At 37.8% G+C, this 18,055-nt stretch overlaps 1 protein-coding gene across 2 annotated transcripts in view; it reads right to left on the minus strand.

Moving 5' to 3' along the window:
* Window positions 1-18,055, minus strand: part of rau (RA domain-containing protein rau) — a 66,739-nt gene that overhangs the window by 14,331 nt on the left and 34,353 nt on the right. Inside the window, exon 1 of one of the 2 annotated variants that reach the window (XM_015172712.2) lies at window positions 12,517-13,096. The exons of the other annotated variant lie outside the window; for it this stretch is intronic. The gene's annotated coding sequence lies outside the window, so the exon portion shown is untranslated. Of the gene's footprint in view, window positions 1-12,516; window positions 13,097-18,055 lie in introns of those variants that run through there. 2 annotated transcript variants of the gene reach the window in all.

Here is an 18,055-nt window from a genome sequence, read left to right on the forward strand (position 1 = left end):
AAGCGGCGAGGCTCAAATTACCTTATAAATAGTTAGTCGAGCACTAAAAGTCGCTGACGACTTGCGGATGAGATTCTCATTTGACGCTTACCTGCAAAGAGAAAGAGAGAGAAAGAAAGAATAAGAGTGAGAATAAGAAAAAAGTTGACTAATTGTTAGATGAGTTAACAGCTAAATGTTGGTTCCATTAAAAGAATGCTGTACTGAATGTGTAGCAGCAAAAAAGACCAGCCGAATTTGGCAAAGATTTCCAAACAAGAGCACAACAGCTTATAAGTTATTACAGGGTATATGCTCTGTGTGGTATATTTAAGGTATAGGTAGAATGGAAATTTTTAAAATATTTCTAATTCAAAACCTTAGAAATCTACTATGATTTTAAGTTGTATGTATGCAGTATTTTTGGTATTTTAATTGGTATATTTTTGATATTTTCCTTGGCATATTGTTGGTATTTTCTCTCACAAGCAGCATAAAAAGCATCAAATAATCCGTCTTTGAATCTAGTAACTTTATGAGCCAATTTTATGTTAGTATTTTATATGTTGTTATTTTTGGTATTTTTTTAATATTGTTTTACAAATGAACACATGTACTTGCGCATATGCATATTAAATATTTTTCTTTAGCTATTTTGACTTAGTATTTTTGGTATTTTTCTAGTATATTATTTGTAGTGAAAGTGCATGTAGCTGATGCGACTGTAAAAGCTATTAGTCTCGCAATCTTCCATTAATTCCCACCCACAGACAAATTGAAAGTGCATCTGTTTCTAGATTCCCATGCCTGTGATGGCCACGCGACAGCTGCCACAGCGCAGAAAAATATGAAAAACCATATGGGAAAATGTGCCAAAAACAAAAAGACAACAACAACAAACGCTACACACACTCGAGTCATCAAAACAATCCGGCCACGCACATATGCTACCAGTTCTCGGTTCTCAGTTCCCAGCTATGTGTGGATGATGCACTTGATGCAGAGCGCAGCTGACTTGCAGTCCTTGCCCATAGCTGTAGCTAGATAGCGATAGTGTGGGAATTTCGCTATGAGAAATACGAGTCGAACTGGAAGGCAGCTGCTGCCGCTTCACATGCCGAGATCTCCGAGGTAGCACATAGGCAGGTAGACGGACGGGAGGAAATGTGCGTGTGTGGAACATGTGGAAATGTGCATAGAAATGGAAATGGTAATGGGAAATGGGTAGACTGAAATGCATTTGGTGTATCCACCACGAAATCAAAGTCAATGCCGAGTGCCGAATGTGGAGCAGAGTTGAGCCAAAGATTTTAATTTGCCAGCTGGTTCAACGTATCATTCGAGACTTTTTCGTTTATGGGTTTCCGGTTTGGGTTGCAGTTGTCGCTTTTTTTTTATATTTTGGAGCGGATGTTGGAGCAGCGGCACTTTCGATGGGTTCAGGGGTCAGCGCTAACGAGATCTGTTCTTAAGTCAATCTTTTGTTCGAGCCCAACGCCCACAATTAGGGCACAACAAGAAAATAAACAGCTGAGGTTCTCGTAGGTGTGAACAAATAAAAGAGTTTGTCTATTCATTTTCCTCGACTACTGCTGCTTTGTGCCTTTTGTCTTTTATCTTTCCAGGTAGAGGGGCTCTTGTTGTCAGCATATTGTTTGGGCTCAAGATTGATGCATGCACACGATAAGCGTGGGCTGTTGCCGCTCTGCCATGAAACGCCTATGAATATGGCCTCAGGCCGTTGACAGGTTGAGCTGCAGTTTAAGAGCTTGCGCAACATTATTTTATTTTACCGGAAAGTATACAGAAGTGCAATGTGCAAGTTGCGGTTTAAGGTTTTAAGTTGAACGAGGTAGAAATGACACAGTTGCCTTTGCATTATCATAGCTTAGGCAATGTTGTTCTTAGAACTAGTTCACTTTTAGTGTAATCGCATGAGCTTTATGCAAAGCCAACTAGTTCAGAGTGGAAAATAACTAGTGGAAATGATAGTATATGATGTAGGAACTAGCTCAAGTATTATTCTTGTGTCATAGAACTAGTTCCATTGGGAAATTACATGAAAGAATGGACAATTGATTGCGTTCAAAAGAACTAGCATTACCTTTCACTATTCTAACCTAAATTTGTTCTCCATTTGGTTTATTTTCAAGCCTAGATTTCCTCTCACTTTTATTGAATTTTGTAAGAAAGAACTTTTTTGAGGAAAATATCTTTTTTGGATCTTCTTCTTTCGCCTTATGTTCATTCATTTTTCTCAGTTCGAATTAATTTCATTGTATCCCTAGTTTTCCTTAGTTAGGTTTAATTTCTTTCCCTCTGGATTCTTCAACTATTCACGTAACCAATCATTGTGCATTTTCTTTAGTATATTTCCATTCTTTAGCTATTTATTGGTTCATGCTCCTTGTTATGAGCATTGTTGGACACATTCTATAGAATTCATTCGACTTCCTTTTATAGCATGCCCACAACTCGTAATCCTCCCTCTAAAATGCCAATCATCTAGCCTTTTGTCAGCATTTGATGGCTGACTTTAATCAATTAGCCAAAAAAAAAAAAAACCGGCCAAATCCTGTACACAATTCGATTGACTCAGGTGCACACTTCCTGTACTGAACAAGAAAATGTGTCAAACTTTTGGCCAAGATGTTGAAAATTTATGAGCCCTTAAAAAATTGATAGCGATAATTTGTCAAAAGACTCGTCAAATTTGTGGGCATGAGTGGGCAACAAATTTTCGACAGGAAGTTGATTTTTATTGTGCTAAAGAATATGTTTCGTACAGCTTCTATTTATATAATGTCTGTGCTCATAAATTAGAAAATGTTGCTGGACACAAAAAAAAAAAGTGAAGAATCTACTGCGCATTTTAATGAGTCTCTTTTTTTTTGCGGACTTCTTGGGAATTACTGCGGTCCAACTGCGAATTAAACTAAACTAGTTTTCAGTTTTCCGAATGGCCAAGCAAAAACACAAATTCCTATTTTCAGGCTTTTTTTTCTTCCTCTGCTTTAGTCAGTTTTTGCCGTTGCCGCCAAATTTAGCTGGCTAACCGAAATGAAGTACAAATGAAATTACACAATGCTCGTAAAATGTTGTAGTTGTTGTTGTTGTTGTTGTTGTCGTCAAGACACAAGTTTTGACTGCGGCTTTTGTGCTAATGGGCAAGTTCTTGCGTCTGTGGAGTCTGCGACGACAACTTGGGTCTGTTCTGCCTGTGTAAATATAATTATAATTTGTTATTTTTTCTTCATTTTTTCCCATTTGGATTGCTGCTGCTGCTTCTTGCCTTTTTTTTTTTCGGACAACTGTTTGAGTTAGCAACTGCTTAACATTGGGGCTTAACAGTTGCATAAGCAAATACGTATTCAAAATGCGTGTTTGGCCAGCGACAAGTTTCTGGCAACATTGTTTGCACTCCATTAAGAATGTCAGCTTAAAATGTTGCTCAACATGCGCGAAGGCTGAGCAAGTGCAGGCAGACGCATGCAATCGCCGCAACCATAACAAACTACAACAACATTTAGCTATTTGTCACGCTTTGACGTTGCTGCTGCGCTGCTGCTGCGCTGCCACTGCCACTGTCGCTGACGCTGTCCATGGCAGCACGCGTCGACGTCGCGTCGCTTAGTCATTTATTTATGCAGCACTCTTGTTGCTGCTTCTGCTGTTGTTGTTGTTGGTCGGTCTTTGACTTTGCTTTGCGCTTTTCCGCGTTTGTCAACAAAGTTTCTATGCAGTTGCTCTGACCGTAGCTAATTGTTGCTGGCTTCGGTTGATGTTGCTAAGGTGAGTGTCCCCACTGCAATTTTGTTGCCATTACGTTGGCAAATCGCTTTCAACTTGTTGACGTGTCTGCTGTCTAAATTGTTGTTGCTGCCACGCTGGGCAACAAATAAAAAGTTGTACCTGGTATTTAGTAACTGTTAATACGTAAAGCTTAAGCGCTTTTCCTGTATTTGCAGCTGTCGGAAAAACTAATTAAAAGCAGCGCAAAGAATCAAAAATCTGTTGACTTCACCATATGGCACTCAATTAAACTCAATTGCTGTCAATTAATTAATCAATTATTCTTAATTTTTTCTCATTTTTCACTTAATATTTGATTTAATTTGGGTGCAACTTTTGTGGGTGGTGTCCGGGCGATACACTTGACACTTTTTGAAAGATTTCTATAAGTGTGTGTGTGCGCTTGTAGTGTGCCTGCGTGGGCGTGCGCTGTGGTTGTTTATGTTTTATATAGGGTATATAGAATGAACGACTACAATAAATACAAATATATATATGAGATATATATAAGAGATATGAAAATATCTTAAATATAGAGAGACACAAAAATACATGTGAGATACAAGAGTGACTGCGAGATACAAAAGTATCTGTAAGATGCAAAAGTAGATGTATTTTACAAAAATATCTGTATGATATAAGTTTAGGAAACTACATGTGTCTCGAAGACAAAAAGATACAAAAGTATCTATAAGATACAAAAGTATCTATAAGATACAAAAGAATCTGTAAGATACAAACGTGAGAACTAAAGTTTCTGTAAGATACAAAAGTAGTTATTCGCTGCATTTCCAAGAAAATAATAACAAATATGGAAGGCTCCATTTCAAATAATTAATTAAAACTTGATTTATGATACAACTTCTAAAATTTAATTTAAAAAAAAAAATACAGGGAATTGGCCAGTCGTGGACTTGAATTACTGGACGAGCGAATTGTTGAAATTAATTAAATATTGCTCTTCAATTATGCACGACATTTACAGTGCACTCTCATTTTGTAGTACGTAAATTTAAAGAGCTGCGGTTAAATATTTTCACAGGCGCTGCACCAGAAAGCGTCTCATAAATTTATTGAAAGCCTGTCACATTTTATGGCATTTGCTATAACACCCAAAAACTGTGGCCGCATCATAAATATTAAAAAAAGTAAAAATAGTAATAAAAATCAAAAAGCAGAAGGCAGGCGGCGTGTAAATCTAAAAATCGCATAAAGCTTTCAGCATTCAACGGAAATTATAAATTCAGAACAAGCGTTTTTTTTTTTTTTGTGTAGTGTTTTTTCTGGCTTACACAATTGCAAAAGGTACAAAAGCGGGAACAACAATTCTATAGAAATGGTTTAGGTATTGTTTTACACATTTGTGAACTTGTCAATAAATGATTGCAACAAGCGAAAATTGTAGAAAACAAGCAAATGCAAATGCTAAATGGATGCACAATCTATTTTTGGCATCGGGTTTTTTTTTCGAATGTGAATAGAAACTTATTTTGCATCCAGATTTCACATAGTTAAACGCTTCCATTTGACATTGTCTCAGGCAAGGCAAGGTCGTCGTCGATTGTGTTGTGTGAGAAACAAATTGCACATTTGTTCAAATAAATCAAAAGTTGAAAACATTTTCCATATTTCAAGTATTTTTCACTAATGCACACAAAGTCACAACACACAAAACACAAACACATAAAACGTCCACCAAAAAGCGTGCAACTGCCGCAGACTGTGGCAACAACAACCCACATGTGTCTGATACGAACAAAATATACAACAAAAACAAAGCCAATTCCAAGAAGAACAGCAGAAGAAAACAACAACAACAATCGAGGCGCATCTTAATGAAGTTATGAGGGGATCCGAAAACTGAAACAGCCCAGACTCATAGAGGGTAGACAGCATCATATTATAAGATACGGCAACTGTTTCACTAGCTACATAAATATATGCTTAAATGGAAGACATGAAGCTGAAGCTGAAGCTGATGCTGATGCTAATGCAGTTGTTGTTGTTGCTGCTGCTGCAGCCGCCTGCTATCCACTTAAGCGTCAACAATTAATTTTCCTTCTTTATAAAAGTGTCGATTAAGTTGTTTTTATTTTTAAAATTCCATAACTCGTAAACTATTTGCAGGCACAGTGAAAGAGAGAGAGAGAGAGAGAGGGAGGAAGAGAGTGCGAGTGGGATAGAATTTTAGATAAGTCTCAATGTGAATTATGTGCCACGACTGAGTCATTTATGGGGCAGCATCTTGCACTGGTTCAAGGCATGCAGCCAGGCAAATGATATGAAATATTTGCAATTGCTATTATTAAACCTTGCATTTGCAGCGAAATGCGATATGCAGGGCAAGCCTTGAGCCTTAGCTTTGCAGAGATTACGCTCAAGTGCTGGGCCGCTTATACAAAATCATTTTAGTTAACAAACCTCTCTAAAAAAGAAGAAAAGAGAAGCACACAAACAGAACAATGTTAAGTGCGGCATTTCCCATGCAAAATTTGCGAACGCACAATTAAGTCGCCTGGGAGCATGGCCCACCAAAAGGTTGTTCGGAGCTGCCCAGCAAAATGCTTCCTGCTGTGCCAGCTACCACTCCCCGTCACCTCCGGCTATCATCATGTGATGTGCCAAGCAAGACGTCAACTTGTCACTTGACTGCAGCACCAGCAGCAGAGGCAGCAGTAGCAGAGCCAGTAGCAACTGCCTTTAAGTTGCTTAATTTGTCAAAGAGAGCGGGGCATAACTGGAATGCCAAAGCATTTCGGGCCACAACGACGCATTTATGCCCTACTTTTGTCATACAAAACACATCTTAAGAATCTATAATAATTTATTAACAGCATTTGCCAATCGATAACATACTTGGTTAAGCATTCGAATATTACATTTCAGGCTCTGTAATCTGCAAATTTGAATTTAAAGAGCAACTTTTGAGCTACACTTAAAAAAATATATATAAAGTATTGTGTGTTGCTCTGTTCTTTAATGAAAGAGTTTGAACTTTATTTGATCGAATTTTATAAAATATTTTTGGTGCCGCAATAAAAGAGTTGGAATTAAACTTAATATCTATTTAACTTGACAATTATTTGGGCTTAATTTCATTCAAAATGACTTTTCTTAATAGAAACTAACATTTCATTGACAGGGTAAGATTTCTGCCCGACATGTCACAGTCAAGTGCATGTCAAGTTCATGACAAAATTGTTATACCCACGCTGGCCCTAGTTTAAATCTCTGGACATAAAAAAAAAAATGCAATTGCGCAGAGTTTAATTTAAATACATTTTTTTTTTAAAAGATTTTTGCGTTTTTGTTTTCACTGCATTTTTTACGAGCTGTGATGTCTGCGCCAAGTGTTTGTGCATTTAGCCGCTTGGCAGTGACTGATGTGCAGAAATTAATCACGCTCAAATAGAGCGCCAAGTGGCCAAAAGCTTTTTTTTTTTTTAGTTTTTTTTTGGCGATTTGCTTTGGATTTTGTTGTTAAATTTTGATTTTTTGCTGTTTTCCTGAGTTGGGGCGTTTACATAGCCTTTAAACTGGGGCGCTTCCGGCCTTAACCCTTACACGCATATCGATTACGCCAGAGCCAGAGCGAGACCGAGAGAGGAGACAGGGACGGAACGAGAGAGAAGCGAGTGGAAGTCGAGCTGCAATTGCAGTTAATGAATCCCTCAGTTGGCCAAGACTGAAGGAGAGTGAAAACACAAAAAAAAAAGGCTAGTCAATCAAGTTGTGTGCCAGGCATTCCCACAGTGCATTAAAGCCAAGGCAACACCATACACACACACACACGCACACACGCACACCCAACCATAGCCTACCATAGCATAGCTTTGCAGCCAGGATTGCAGCTGGGAACTGACGCACCGCACAGCGGTCGCATTTTGCGGTTTACATTTACAGCAATCGGCGTTGGGCGTGAGAATTTGTCGCACTTTTTCTTTTTCTGCTTCTTCTTCACTCTTTTTTTTTAGGTGGGGGTAGAAAGTAAATCCTAAATCAGATTTACGTACTGAAGAATGCCCCCCTTCCAACGAAAGTTGAGCGCGGCCTTTAGAGAGACCCGCACTTGACCCTAATGGCTGGCAGAGTTGAGAGAATCGCGAGTCGTTTGACAGATGAAAGTTCACGTTGCAGTTGATTAGCCATAAAAGACAAGACAGCGCAATTAATGCTTAAATCTCGCTCTTGAGCCAAGATCTAGAAAGCGCTTAAAACAGCTTTTTCCGCCTCGGGTTAGCACAGCGAACAGTTTGAACAAAAGAAAACAAAAGCCAAAGTCAAACTTTAAATGCACTAGAAACGATTCGGACTCATATCTATCTGCATCTGTATCTCAAGATCTTCAAATCGCAGCCAACTGAGAGTTTTTGCCTAGGAGATCATTTAAATATGCGATTGAGTAATATTCGGCAAACTAGAAAGTCGGCTAAAATGAAAAGTAGTCAAGTTTTTAGTTTTGCTCTGAATGGTTTCTCAACATAATATGAAATATCACGTCAGACAGCTGAAAGTAGCTTATCTACGCTAACTAACTATCTTGGACGTTTGTTAAAAATAGCTTTTCAACAAATATTATACAACCTGGTTCTGATCTCAATTAGTAATGTCTGAGCACGTTCCAAATGTATGTTTAAATATATTTTAAAACTTGCAGACAATTTTAGAATGGTTTGTCGTCAATAAACTTTCATTTGTAGATTTTCTGCTTTCAAGTATTACTCTTATATATTAAAAGCTTAGCAACAAAAGCAAAAACAAATTATATTATAGTTAGTAACTGTTAAAGAATTTTAAAATGTTACTATATAATAGTTTATGCAATTCTCAAAAAGCGCATCAATTGATAAAAGTTATTATGAACAAAAAAGTATCAAATAAATGCGAGCATAAATCATGCTACATTTTTTAAGTAATATAATTTACGAAGCTTAGGTTTAAGGAATTGATCTAGGCTCTACCAACAAAAGAAATAAATTCTATTTCAAGCAAATAATTTACTAATTTTAATCTAAACTAACTAAATTATAATCCAAGAACTACGTGTCATTGATTGTTATACATATATATATTTAATCTATTGTAACCGAGCGCCTCTTGTGGAGCTTTATATAGAGGGGACAGCTACCGGATCAATTACCAGCCACGTCCGATCAGATAAGTGTCTACGCTTTGCCATAAAAGCGCGCCATAATTGTTTTATAGCACGCCATTTAACGCATTATTTCACAGCTCTTTTTTATTGGTCTTCGTTTTTGTTGTTGTTGTTGTAGCAAATAGACAGTTTACAAATATTTTGGCTCCCATTTTCACTTGTTTGTTAATTGATTGTTAACAAAACGGCGTGTCAACAAAAAGCCGAGTTAAAACAAAAAGGCCAAAAGCAAAAGCAGCAACTGTCTGCCTGAGACAGCGCCAACATTCAGTTGAACATTTTTGCTGACGCGTTGCCAATGAAAAAGAAAAAAAAACACACAAATCGAAAACAAAAGCAACAAATCTTAATATGCATATTATGGCCGATAATTTGCGCTTTAAAAGGCGCTGACTAAGCTCGCATTTAGCCAAGTTCGCGTGAATTTGAAAACGAGCTGAAAAATACCCAATTCTTTGGCCTGTTTTCAATTCAATTGAATACTTTGTATTTAGCTGTAAATACACGACGTCTGTCTGGCCTGGCTGCGACTCGAGCAATGGATCTTATTGAATTGCAAATCACTTTCAAATTTGCTTATGACACGCGCGACTTTTGGCGGTTCGCCGGCTCGGCGGGGGCATTTGACAATATGTTGCTAAACGTTATTGAAAGTCCGGGTCGTTCAGTTATTTCAAATGAAAACATTCCCTGTACCGAGCACACATACATATATACAATATGCTAATTCTACGACAATTCCATGTATCTTTTTTGTTGTAGTTCTTCAATGTGCGGGCGTGTCTTTAATTTAACGAGAGACCCAACAGACAATAGACATATAAACAGAAATCGAATATTGTTATAATCGTTTATGGTAAGTGAACAACTTCTGGGTGCACTTTAAAAAACCTAACGGAAAGCAATGCTCGCAGCAGGGCAATAAAAAAGAAATCGTTAAACAACAAATTCTGTTATAACTATGCAGTTTATATAACTCGAGAATATATATACTATAATTGTTTATTCTAACAATGGAATGCCATCTAAAAATTGTTAAATTGAAGTTGATGTTTTTATTTTCACTGATCTCCAGTTATAGATAGCTGAAACATCTCGCACTCCACAAAATCAATATCTTTATTAAGAGAAGTACTTCCCTATTTCTCTATAAAACTGTAAATTCCAATACGTGCTTGTCATTGACAATAACTGAATCAAATGAGGCGCATATCCTTTTCAAAAACCAAACCTAGAACACGTTTCGCTAGCATTTAAGCCTCGTCTAAATATCCCTAATAGCGAGTGCGGCTTGAACATCTACCTGTTCGAGGGCCAGGATGAGAGGGCGCTAAACCGTAGCAAACCGCACTTGACAGTAGCTGGATGGAGGGAGGCTAGGCAGGTTAGTACAGGTAGTGCTCACGTAGGACCCCCTGGCTGGCATTGTTCGTGTGCATTTCCTGATTTTTAATTAGCCAAAATAATACAAAACGTTGTCCTGAAGCGATCTTTTCCCGGCGAAACGTGAGCACAACGTGAGCCGCATTTTATAATCCTCAATGTCCCACAGTTTATTTTATTCCATTTTTTTTTTTTTTGGTTTTCAAGAGAAAATTTGTTGTGCGAGACAGGAAATTAATTCAATATCAATGACAATTGACGACGAGTACGACGAACTTCAGCGAAAGATGCCAAATTGCCCGAAAGTGAAGTGAAAACCGTGCAACAACAAGTTCCCAAAAACCACACTGTCCCCAACAACAACAACAACAACAACAACAACAACAACAACAACACGTGAAACTATTAAGTTGTCAAGTGCTTAAGCGAAAATTTCATAATCGAGCGAGGAGACAACGGACTAAAGTGAATTTTCAAGGTAATCAACATCACATGGTATACCATATACATCATTATCATCGTATCATATCATAATCATCATCAACAGCAGCATCTGTGTCTGGGAAATTTTCACTCTGAGAAGACAGTCTATTAGCGTAGACGCATTTCATTTCAATATGACAAATTGCCGTAAGAAATTCTTTATGTCTCTCACTTTTAATGCACTGCGATTAACACAAGACGAGTGTATTGGCTTGGTTGCATGTGTGTGTGCATAAGAGTTATCGATTTTTCGATTAAATATTCATTTAAACTTGATATAGCTTGAAGGTCAATATTATCAAATATCAATCGATAGGCAACAATTTGGAACAAGATAAATCGTTTTCTTAATTGCCTTTCCTTTTTCAAGAATATATTAAGTTATAAGTTATAAAACTGAAAGTTATCGATAGGTTTTAACATCTTCAATATGTTATCGGAAATATCCATCGATTTAAATACTTTCGTTATGTTATCAAAAACAACTAACGGTCGACAAATATTCAGAAATCAGAAAATTTCAAACAATTTTCCCTTGACAACTTTAACAGAGTATCTCGCGGACAGTAACAGCTTACTAGAATATGCTGGCCTCCTGTCGCTGTTATTAAGAAGTTTCGTAAATAAGATTTGCGTTAATTAGGCATCTGGTAAAGTGGCTGAGCTGTGTTTTTTCTATGGATGAGTAATGAGCTGTGGGCATATGATGATGGGAACTTTTTTGAAAAGCAAAAGTTGCCAAATAATGATTTGATGAGCTGATAAGAACCTAATGGAACCTTTCAAACTTTGTCATTTGTTTCAGCTAATGATCTGTTAAGTGATGCCCAACAATAGCATATTAAGCGTGTGAAGCATTTGATATCCAAAACATAAATATATATATAAACATATGTATTACATATAAAAGAAAGGAAATCCAATGCGAGTTACGCATCCATAATTTGTATAGATTTGATTGGACAAAAATTTATGTAAACTGTTTTGTGATAATTAAAATGCCTCGGGAAATCAAGTTTTTATGTCTTTCATAAACATTCAGACAACGTTGCGACTAATTAGACATATATACGTATATATACATATATTATCATAAAAATGTTTATGCTTTTTTGTAAATAGTTGAGAAGGTCTTAGATGCGTGTGGCCCTCGAAGTCACTCGAGCAGTTTTTGCATTGTAAAAAATTATATATTAATAGAGTATTATAATGCATATATCATGCGCTTAGCCCGCCGGCAATGACATCTAACAAATTTATAACAGCGCGCGAAAATTTGCATTATAATCGCCACAAGATGATATCTTACATGATTCAGGGATTGCTGGGGAGAAAACGGAAATGAGTTGCCTGCCTCTGGAGTACCGTTTGTGGGGCCAAAGCTAAGGTTCAATCAACTCGAACCGAATAAACAGTTTGAAAGCTCTTAAATTCTTGTGCAGCAATTAAAATACACGAAGACTTGAAAATTGATTTGATTAGTGAAAATTCTAAACTTTCGCCAATGAGTGAAAAGAAAACCAGACCAGAGTGCTGGATAAACAAGTCTGAAGAGATAAGACTCTCTCAAGACTTTCTAGCGGAAACCCAAAGTCAAGTGAATTATCGCAATAAATCAATTTCGGTAGCCAAGACATAAACTGGGTTAGACGATGAATAAGAAGAAGAATTAGAGATAACTCAAAATCGTTTAAGAACCGAAAGCTGAAAATGCCAAAACTCACCTTTCCAAAGTTCAATTGGGTTCAGCTTTTTTTCTGTTTATCTTTTTTTTTTTTGGTAATCCAAAGTGTATGTGTGTGTGTATGTGTGTGTGTGTGTGTGCGTGTGTAATCCCAAAACTTTGATGGATTGTAATACACTAAAAAATGCACAAGGCCGTTTATTTTATTTTTTTTTTTTTATGGTTTTTCTTTTCCACTTGTGTTTCTTCTTCGCCCTTAACTTATCATGCACTTCACAACACTTGGAACATTTTTATGCGTAGCCAAAGGCCCGTACGTGCCGCATTATGCTATATGATTCCGACTGGGGCGCGCATCTGTTGCGGTTGCGGCAGGAAACGAACAGGTGCAGCAGCACCGATTTGTAATGCCCTTTGGCAGAATTTCGTGATTGTAATTGAATTTTTGTCGAACAATTTTGGATAAATGCACTTTCAGTTTCGTTCGTTTAGACTGCGATTTGCATGCGCATTGCTGATATGCTTTTAACAGTTATTCAATTGATGAGAATTAAAAGCGCAAAACAAACAACCGCAACAACTACCGCACTCAACAATGCTTCGTACACAACTGAACTCACAGCGCTGCCAGCGGCAAGGGCTAGTCTGCTAGCTAACGCACGCTCTTGCTCTTGCTCTCGCTCGCGCTCTCACTCTCAGCGCGCAGATCGAGCTAACTGGTGAGCGCAACAAAAACAACAGCCGGCAAAGGCTAGCAACATTTGTTGCCAAGACTCTGAAAAGAGGAGAAGCAGCTATGTACAGCTTAAAATAAGTAAGCTATATAACGATGCAAATAGAATAATTGATTTAATATAAAACCAAAATTCGTTTTAATTAACAAAATAAAAGTAATACTTAGACTCATTCAAAATGTTTATAAACATGACAACTTCGAAGCAAGATTTTGCTGCTCGCTCGTAAGCAAACACTCTCGCTCTCTATCTCTCGTTCACTTTACTCACTAGCTAGCAAGCGTGGGTGCAAGGCAGATGTTGCTAGCTGCTCGCTCTCTGACCAGCGTAGGTGTGGGTGTGTGCGTGTGTGTGTGAGTGCGATTGTAGACGCTAGTGTGGGTCGTTTTTAAAGTTTTACTGCTGAGCTGTGGGCGACGCCGTCTGGGCGAACTAGTTCCACTTGCTGCGCTGTTCACTTTGAGTAGGCAGCGAGCGTTTGCGATGCCGAAAAACGAGTTTCCAATTAGAACTGAAGTTGCGTCCGGCATGTGGGTTTTTCATTTGGGATGGGTAATTGCAAAGAGAGAGAGAGAGAGAGAGCCTACTGCATCGGGGCGCAGTGCGTGACCAGAGACATTGAGCGCCGGATGGGCTTGAATATATAAATGCAAGCGTGTGTGTTGTGGAAGTGAATGCAAGAGCACTTGCAGCGGCAGAGGCGCAGCAACATTCAGTAGCAACATGTTGCTAGCGGTGATATAAGATAAACATAAAAATTCATAGAAAATACTAGAGTTATTTATTTAATTAAATAGTCTGTATGCCGTTAGCCCGTACGGTTAGCAGTTACAATAGTTAGGAAAATGTGGCTCAAACAGTTGCCGCGATTTTTACCCAGAACCTTAGGTATTATGCGCACGTTCCTAGCCATTTATGGACTAAAGACTCTTATGGCCAACACAATTGGACCTGCTATTAAATGTTATGGCCGTAAAGCATAAAAACGCTTGAACTTTGGTGCCACACGAAGAGACCGAAAAGAAAGTCAAATGCCAAATGTAATTTGCGGGCAACTCGGCAAACATATTTGGCCATGATTTATTTAACAAAACCACAAAAAAGACGACTCTCAAAAAATTAATTACCACAAAGTCAAAAGGCCACATACAAAAAACAATGTTATTAATGAAAGTGAAAATTTACGCAGCAAAGGAAAATGTTAATCTTTTTTTGCTTTGCGATTTGAAGCGAAACGACAAAAAATTAAATAAACTCAATTTATTTGTAAGCTTGTGTTGATTTATAGAAATTTCTTTTTATATAAATATTATGTGCAGTTTTTTACAATCGTATATATATATTTTTTGTATGTAGGGTATACGAGAATCGGTGTACTTAATTTCGCAGCTGTTGACCTTATGACACCTGAGATTGATAAGCTCGCAATTGACGTATTTGATTGTTTAGGAATATGTGTCTATAAATACATTATAATGTCCATTTAACATATTAAACTATAACAATCAGATTTAGACAAGCTTTTATATTAACTAAGCGAACAAAATCAGTCGGAGAAATGTTGTTGGAAACTTTTTATGCTTATTTAAGATGTATGCATGTACTTTTACAAGTATTTTGTAGCTCATTCGGGCAACTAACAGAACTATATATAACTTAAAAGCAGTCTCAAAATTAACATAATATAAAAATTATAATCTATATAGAGAAATAGAGAAGCTTTCTCTTACGCCCTCTCCCTCTCTGTGTATAGACAAATGTTTGAACTAAGATAGAGGTGAACTTTTTGAACTGTCTTGATGATTGGGTATTATTATGGTTCTTGGTGTTGGCATTCCTAAAGGTAAACAGTTAAATATTTGTTTAGAATTGGATCGTATCGTAGCACGCTTTTCACATGAGCGTGTGAAAAGCATACAATGGAAAACAAAGTTGCGGTGAATCTATGCGCATGTGGAGCGTTCAATGCACCACAGTTACAGCTCTGCTTGGGAGTAGTTACAATATATACATATTTATAGATATATATATATAAATATGATGTTGAGTTATGCCAAGAATGAGATTCGAAGCATGCTCCAGTTACAGCTGCAACCAGCTTCAAATTGTGTAATCCCAGACTCGGACGCTTTAAGGCCCTAGCTTGCTAGCTGCTCTCCCTCTCTCTCTCTCTCTCTCTTTCTGGGCCGGCTGCAAGTTAATGGCCATCGGTCAGCAGCTGCCGCAGCCAAAACAGACGTGCTCCAAATGTAAACAAAGCAGCGGCAGACGTTGGGGCTGCGGCATCTGCTGCATTGCACTTGTTGCCAATTGCTTGAGTTGCATCTGCCGGCGGCCGGCGACCAGCGGCCAGCGGATAGCGACGTCTGCCAAGTGGCAAAGCCACTTCCTTCTTCCCCCCCACCAACAATGGCGCGTGTTTTTTCTGCGTTCTGCGCACATTTCCTATAAATACTCGCCGTAGCTGTAAATCAAAAAGAAGCAGCAAAGGCAGCAGAGAAACAAAAACAGAGACTTGCATCTTGCAAATGATGCTATCAATCAAGTTTTATGCGGCGGCACTTACGTACTGCATGCTACTCGTACAATTGTATCTGCGAGATACAATTGTATCCAAGAGATCTGACTGCTGCGCCCAGCATAGCTGAGTGGCCCGTTGCTCGTGCTTGCCGCTGCCGGAGCCTTGGCTAAGTGGACGCTTGTTAGGCGTACTTATCGGCCATAAAGCCATAAAGTATGAATAGACAAATCAATTGAATTGACTTGAATTTATGTTCATTGTTATGCATTAGGCGCAAACACCTCAATTTTAGAGATTACGTAAAACGGCAGCGAGTACTCTGTAAAGTATTTCCAATAAAAATAGCTTGAGATTTCATGTTTGTTGGAAAAAACGCTTATAAGCAGATGCCCAAAAGATTTGTATAAAAAAAGAACAGTCAGCTTTGGAGCGCTAAAATTTAAATGCCCAGAAGATTTTAATCTAGCTAGCCTAACATATATTCCATGCAATTTTATAAAATCAAACAATCTAAATCGATAGTAAATAATCCTACAGCAGATATTTGAAGCAAAAAAATCCATGGCAATTTTCACTAAGATAGATTTAAAATCGAATGCCGAAGCTTGTAAAGAAAAAAAAAACAACATCGATAAAAAAATAAATAATTACAAAAGAATTTAAAGTATTTAATAAAATATTTTTCTTTAATGCAGGAACATTGATCTATTTTGATTTTAAGTTTTTCGCCACAAAAACTACGCGAACTTTTTTCCGTGAAAATAATATTACTTAAAGCTTATATTATATGAAAATTTGATTAAGAAATATATTTTTGAAATGTTCGGACAAAATGCATACAATATAATAGAAGCATAAACGAAAGGTGCAAATCATGACCCAGAGAAACATTCCCTATAAACTTTTCGAATATATGTTAGTTAACTCCCAGCAGACAGAAATGTTGCAACTCTTTTAAATCAAACTTTGCAAATCGCCCGACAGCAGCTTTATAGCATATCTTACTCACACTCTCAAAGGGGCGTTAAGGGGCAGCGGCTGACCGCAACCTTCTTATGCCGACCCTAACGAGGGGCAACAGCGGCTACCTCAAGTCGAAGTTCAAGCGTTGGCAGCTGATTTTCAATGCTGATGACTTTTTGTTGATTTGCACGCCCAGAGGACGTTGCTGAGCGTATCATAAACATGAACTTCCGATTGCGGCCGCTGCTCAAGTGGCAAGTGCCACGAGCTGCCGCAAAAGCCATCAGGGCACATAATAAGAAGCTGAAGCAAAAAATATATTTAAAAAAAAAAACCTGAGCAGCTGAGCCACAACAGCTGGAGCTCTGCAGTTAAGCAAACAGGTGCCCAAGTGTCCGACAACAAGCTCGTCTTCTTCATATCCGCTGTCATCGACGGCCTGGGTCAGCCGTTGGGGAGAGAGCTCAAGCGGAAGGGCGCGTCGCTTTGCGGCTCCAAGTTCGATTGCGAGCTGGATTAGCAGCCGTGGCCTTCAAGGCAGGTATCGCTGGGAGCCCATTTGTCTGCGACCTTTTAGCACAAAAAACCCACACAATAGAATTAGTCGAAATATTGCAAATTTTAATTTGCATGCGATCTTGGGTATTCATAAGGTTTCGCTTAGATATCGCAATTAATTTTCAAAAATTCCCAAAGTTTTCAGCTGAAGTGGCCTTCAGAGCGTAAGATATGGGGATCATAAAACCATATTATGGTGAAGATGGAATCGGAATTTGTTAGATGAATAACAATTAAGGCGAATACTTAGAAAATTTAAATAAGATTCGTTTAGTAGAGACAAAATATTCTGAATGAACTTTAAAGTGTAAACTAACTAAAAGCTGATCAACTCGGCTAAATCTTTGTATTGCTTGTAATTCCCAAATAGTTGTAGCTGCGAACTGCATACCAGGAATTGTTTATGTAGAGTCGGTAACAAGCTCTGCTGATGACATTCTGCTAACTCTGGGTGTTAATAACTTTGACCTCGAACTGGGAATTTCGAATTTGTTTAAGAACTGTTCAAAACTCAAAAATATATTTTAGACAGTTAGATGTATTAAATTATTTCAAATTTGCATGCAATTAAATAAAAATTAATAGCTGTTGCAAAACTATTGCCAGGAAGACAATGTGGCGACACACAAAAAATTATTTCAGAAATACATAGACTAAATAACCATAAAAATTTAAAATCTGAGCCGTGTTGCGACATTAACGCAAACCTCTAGAAGAGTTCACAAAGAGTCTCAGCTCAGTGGGAAGTTCGCTTGGCAAAGGCTTTCTTTCATATATTTTAAATTTCATTTTCCATTGAAAAG

This window comes from Drosophila virilis, chromosome 4 (assembly GCF_030788295.1).
Source record: "Drosophila virilis strain 15010-1051.87 chromosome 4, Dvir_AGI_RSII-ME, whole genome shotgun sequence".
In the NCBI taxonomy this organism is placed as follows: Eukaryota; Metazoa; Arthropoda; class Insecta; order Diptera; family Drosophilidae; genus Drosophila; species Drosophila virilis.